Genomic DNA, 6,801 nt, shown 5'->3' with positions numbered 1-6,801 from the left:
CAGTGCCCAAAACATGCAAGTAGGCAGATTAGCTATGCTAAATATTGAACCAAAATACTAGATGTAGAAGAATGAATGAATGAATGAATGAATGAATGAATGAATGAATGAATGAAAAAGATAAAATAACACCAAATAAAACATATTTTATTAAATTTATCTGCTCAACCTGTATTTTGGCAACGGAAACTATCAGAACAATCTGAATTTTCAGTAGCGAAATAATCAGCAGTGTGATATCATCTTAATAAAGGTGGAAATTTCATGTATTATAATCAATATAAAATAGAAATCCATTTTTTTTATTTAATACACCAATGCAACACTAATGAAGAATGTACTTATTTGTGTATACAAAAAAATTCTAGCAGTTACATTTTGAACATAATGAAATTGATTTAAATCCTTGCCAGAATACCGATCAGGAAGGAATTACAACAATCAAGAAAAAATGTTTTAAATAATTGAAAAGTTTTAGGGTCTTTAAATTCAGCAGAGGGTAAAGATGTTCAATATTCTGAAGACGGATGAAAAGCTCTTGGTGAGCACCATAGGTCTAATATGAATTTTAAATTCAGAGCTGGGTCAGAAATTACACTGAAGTCCTTGTATAACAGCAGAAGGCCTTAAGAAAAAATATGTTCTGTATCAATCGCAAAACTTGACTGACTTCAAATTAGTTTTTGACCGTCAGCAATGGTCTGTGTTTTGTCAATGCAGCACATTCACACATAGTGACAAGTACAGAGTATATAAACTCAGGCCTGAGATTTACCACATCCACTAACCTGGCTGAACTAACAGATTCTCCATGCATGTCAAGGACAAAGAGTATATTCGAGGTAGAGTGAAGGGACCACTAGTCTCCAGTTCCCATAGTGTTCTGCTTGCATTAGGTTTGGTGCAGTATGACGGCCAGGCCTCAATGCTGACCCCAGAGCTGTCAAAGCTCATTACCATCTCACTCTTTCTGGAGCAATGTGAGGTCAGTGTGCCCTCGAGCCCTTTTCCCTGACAGGAAGAGAAGGCTAGTGTTGCAACACACAGCACTGTAGGACTTGAACTATAATTACTGTTGAGGAAGTGTTAACTGTTGAGAGAGAGGGGAGAAGGTTGGTGTGCAGATGAGCAGAGCACCGATGTTAGTAATTTTTTATTTTTCATGTTATGGTGGTGGTGAATGGAGCTCGCCTTCCTGAAAGCTTGAGCAGTTTGGGGTCACCTCGGTGCAGAGTCAGTGGATAAAATCTCACTGGATGATGTGAGAATGATTAATGGAATGGGGGGCACATGGTGTTAAAGTTCATAACTGGGTGTAATAGCAAAAAATTCAATACAAGTTTCTTTTTTGCACTCTTTCTTTCACTTACTTACCAAGTTCTACTTGGATGTTTATACTTTATTCTGTAGGCACACTGTCAGAAGGTACTAAACTACACCTTTGGGTGTCACTGGGGTCGTACCCTCCATGGCAAATGTTTTGTAGAATTATTTTCGTATATTTTACCTGGAAAGATTTAGGTAGTGTCACTTTAAAGCTTTACTCTAAAGACTGAATTAAAATTACAAAAGATGTAGGCCTGAGGGTATCACGCCAGTGACAAGTAAATGTGCAGTTTATTAGTACTATTTCTTCAAATTCTATCTTTTGTTTCCGATTCACGCTTATGTTTTCGGGACACAACAGTACACACCCTGCAGTACTGTAAGATAACTGTTTTAATTATATATCAGTAATATGATAAATATGTGAATATTGCAAAATGTAGCAATTCTGTGAAATGCTAATAGACCTGAGTAAAACAGGAACATTTTCACTCAGTATCACACAGTCTTTGCAATATAATATGTTAATGTTATCTTGCTTACACTAGTTCAGGTTAACAAACATGGGTTCAGGATTGTATTTCCACAGTATAATAAGTATCCTAATATTAGCTAAGTTCCTAGCAAACCACAAGCAGCTAATAATGCTAATGCACAAATAGCATTCCTGGGAATAAACTCATAAACAGGTTATAGATTGAGGTTATAGATTCCTCCTGCATTTAGAACTGTTAAATCTTATGCACTTTAAAATATCACATGAGTAAATGAAACATAGAAGTCCAATTCGGACATTGTATCATGCTCATTTATATGATTACTTACTTCCTTTTCTTGTTTTCTGTGTACCATCTCTCAGGTTGGTGTATTTACTCTGCATTTCACTCGGAGAAAGGAACTCAGAAGTCAGAATAATTTTAAAAAAATATATATATATTTTTTAAACAAGCTAGCATGTAGTGATACATTTATGTAAATAATTATCTATTTTTCTCCTGAAAACAATGAACTGTATAGTCAGGGTTATAGAGTTAGCATATACGGTACGTGTATAATACAGCATTACTTATTTAAGTGAAGGGGTTGCTGTGTTTTCTGTTGATGCTGTGAGCAGCCATATTGATTTTTACGTTACTTGATGAACTCTAGTATTTTCTATTCAGAGTATTAGTCAAACCCAACATTAAACCTGTTAACTCAACACAAATCTTTCCAGTGTGCAAGTGTTGCTATCTCCAGTCTGATATTTGATCCTTCCCTTGATTTAGATTCTGGTTATCCTGGATTTCACTGTTTGTCAGATCATTTGATCCTTACCTGACTTTTGACCAGCGAGTTTATCTTCTGATTTGGATTTTGATTCAATTCCATCCACCTACTGTACTTCTAGACTTTCGTGTTCTTTTTAAAGAATTTACATCTTAAAGATTTAGATCTTAAGTCTTACATTTTTCTAGCAAAAACATTCAAACTTACTACTTTTAACATAAAAAAAAAATGCAAAGTTTTTAATAAGAAGAATCTGTGTATGTCCAGTTATTGGACCATAAAAAATTGCCCCCTCCAGCTGCTCAATGTATCCCACTGTTTTCTTTTTTTTTTCATTTAATTATATTACACACCCCACCAAGACAGATATCACCTATAAGACCTAACTTTCTTTATGAGGTCTATGCACTAATATGCACTATGCACTATACAATAAATCTATGATAAAATATATTTGTATTTTACTTCCTTTTACCAGAGGCCAAAATGGGGTGCCCTTGTTCAGCATTGAATTTCTTAATCATGTCACACTCTACAGTGACATATGAAAGACATTCTGATCTCAGGGCTTTAAGAATTAAGTATTTAAGTATTTATCTAACCTACTAGTGGAAATATTTACATAGAAATGTTTTAATAAAATGAAAATTTTTATGTATTATCTTCAAAGTAAATAATGATATCAAACCCTCAAATTTCTGTTCTCAGAGATGCCCCAAGTGCTTGTTCATAATCGTCTTCAACCACTAAAATTCTGTGTATGTTTATCCAACAGAGGGAAAAACAGATGTCTGACACTGAAAGCCAACAGAGTCCTGACTCATTTTAGATCAGACTTGCAGCGATATAATAATTCACCTGTATTAACTGATTGAAAATGTCTTATAAGTCAATTTCATTCTTCCGATGTAATGAAATACCAGTGTACTGGTAAAAAGGGTTAATGCAAGTGAATTATAAATGGCAGATAATGTGAGAGGTCATGACATACATACATTTAAACTGACACCTGCCCCTACTGCAAAGCATCATGAATTCTGACCTTCTGAGTATCGATCAGGACACAACACACATTACCCTATTTGGTTCAAATCTTCTCTAAGATCCAAGTGTCTCAATCAAGCAAACAAGAGCTTATTGTACTGTATGTTTTCATCACCCTCTGTGATTCATTTCTTCATATTGTTTCAGTATCTAAAAAAAAAAAAACAGTCATAAGACCTGCACACAATTATGCATGTTTGTGTAAACTCTACATAGATTGTTGTTGAAGCACACTTACCGCTCGAGTGCAAGGACACCTCCTTCTTAATCAAAGTGCCTCTTGCTGTACACCTGTGCCTCATTGTTTTTGCAAAATCATCACATTCTCGTTGTTAAAGCTACGTCTGACAGCATTATTAGTGTCTTCAGATAAGCAAGAGAGCAACTCCAGGTTGGAAATCGTCGTCTTTGTGCTTGACAAAACATTTCTTATTTCATAGCCCAGTTCTGCCCTCACACTGTCTGTCATTTTCCTGCTGCCGGCTCTCTGTTGATAAGCACTCCTGGCTTGGATGAATTAATGGTGCAGCCATTTTACACTCTCGATTTTTCATCCTTCTCTCCCTGTCCCATTCATACAACCCTCAACTCTGGTTGGTTTTGAAAGGACACACACATTAAGAAGCCTATATTTTGCAGGTACATTAATTTCTTTGGTTCATTGCAAACCCCTACATGTTGATATCAGTCCCTCTCTCTCTCTCTCTCTCTCTCTCTCTCTCTCTCTCTCTCTCTCTCTCTCTCTCTCTCTCTCTGTCTGTCTCTTTCTTCCTCCCCTTTTTTCTCTCTGGTAATGGAATGATGAGTTAGTCACTCTCATTCACACATCATTAAGTGACGATTTGCAGAGAGATGACCTCGTGACATCCATCACCTGGCTCTCGTCTCCATGACGATCAGCCGCTAAAGCACGGGCACGACCACTTTAACCCAGAAAACCGAATTGCATGCATTTCACTTGCTTCGATTATCTGATGATCGATAGCATTGTAGAGGTTTTCAAGTATGGATTATTCAGTTATCATCCTCAAACACAGGGCACCAGAAGCATAAAAGGGCATCAAGTTGACTTGCAGGGAAAATGAAAATATACAGAATAATCCAATATAATGTCAGTAGGAAGGGGAATGATAGTGGTGCTGACGAACATGATGAAAGTAAAGAGGCGCTGATATGCTGTTGATGATAATGATGTTTCACAGTGCTGCCTGTGCTGTACGTAGTCAAAACAGTCATGGTTATACAGCTCAGTGCTCTGGACTTTAATTATTCCCTCTCTTTTTTAGTATGCTCCATAAGTGTTCATGCAGCCTGATCCAGATGGTCACCACATGTTTGAGGTGGTTGCAGGTTAACTACTTGTCTTCAATATAAACAGCCACTGAGAGCCACAGCTCCTCACATTAAGCTCAATATCTTCTATTTAACACATCTGTCCTCTGCTCACATGAATCTGCTTCTGCAGTGTACTGCCTGCAGTCCCAGTGTTCAGCATGCTGATTAAATCCAAGCAGAGCAAAACATCACACAGGCTACACACAAACACACACACACTTGATTGGTGGGTAGAAAGATGAAAGTAGGTTGATCACTCCCATCCACCAGGAGATTAGGTGCATAAATGGCTCGAGGCTGGATATAGACAGAACACGACTGATCATTTTGGATTTTTTCCCCTGCATTGGCCAATCAGTTCATTAAATTGGAGACTGTTATTTTTTGTTCCTGTACCAGTAGCACCACCCAGTGGCTATAAGATAATTCGACGCTTCAAACCAGACATCAGATTTCCACACGTTCTTGATGGCAGAGCTGAGCTAATTAGGTCGGTTAGCTGCTCTCCTTGCATTGTCCAGCCCTGAAGACCAATAAAACCTTAAAGCCATAGTGAGGATGTGCTGAACACAGAGGAAGAGCCCAACACTAATCCATACCAGGAGACCGCAGCCATGCTTATCCCCTTCTCTTGCTCCTCTTGCCATAAAAGTCCAGCTTAACACCTCCACTTTATGAGCAAACTCACTGGAGAAACAGGTCAGCGCTTTTCAAAAGTGGTTTTATTCAGCCCTCGGGAGCTGTTTGCGGTTGCTTTCAGGAAATGGTGCATTCAGCACCCCAAAATAAAGCCCAAACGAGCCTCTATAACACTGCAAAATTGTTTTTCTTCCACTTTCAGTCTATAGGATTATGAACTTATCTTCTTTATTACTCAAGAAATTGGCAGGTTATCAATGTCGAGGATCCATAGCAGTAGAGATCATTGTATTTCAATTTCTAGTTTTGTAACACTAAGCTACTCTCTTGTTCTGTTGTTGGATGATGCCTTTTGCCCAGAGCTTACAATTAAACAATTAAACTCATTAACGTGTCTATTTAAGCCTGCCACTACAGCCTAGAGGAAAAGGAAGAATGAAAATGGTCCTTTTCTCCAACACACCACACAACATCGGCCAGCATCTCTGACAAGCCCTTAAAGATCTTAAACACTTTGCCAAGTCTCCTATAAATCTGCCTCACTTGTAGGGTTTAAAGAGAATAAAATACAGCAAGGCAAAGCACTTTTTGCCCATCAGGAGAGCGAAGGCCTTAGTGAGGGTCTAAACTAGAACATTGAAATCGGTAGGGCTTCATTTAAAGGCATTTGATCAGGAGCTTCTACTTTTTTTCAGTTCTGGATGGGTAATAGCTTCGAGAGTTTGAAACAATTTTCTTCACTTCTCCAGAAGGTAATAATAATAATAATAATAATAATAATAATAATAACAACAACAATAATAATAATAATAATAGCAATAATAATAATAATTATTATTATTGTTATTATTATTATTGCTATTATTATTATTATTATATATAATAATAATAGTAATTATAATAATAATAATAATAATAATAATAATAATAATAATAATAATAATAATAGCAATAATAATTATTATTATTATTGCTATTATTATTATTATTATTATTATTATTATTATTATTATTATCATTATTATCATTATTATATATTACTTTTTATTAGGTCTGATTACCCAAAACTGAGCTGTAGCTAACCTCAGCTTGTTAAGAAAGCTTCCTGACAACTAGAAGAAATCTTTATAGGACTAGTTTTTTTTTTTTTACTGTAATGGCTTCTATAAACCAAATTTATGGAGATAC

This window comes from Tachysurus vachellii, chromosome 9 (genome assembly GCF_030014155.1).
Source record: "Tachysurus vachellii isolate PV-2020 chromosome 9, HZAU_Pvac_v1, whole genome shotgun sequence".
Lineage (NCBI taxonomy): Eukaryota > Metazoa > Chordata > Actinopteri > Siluriformes > Bagridae > Tachysurus > Tachysurus vachellii.
Note: the sequence above shows the minus strand (reverse complement) of the source record.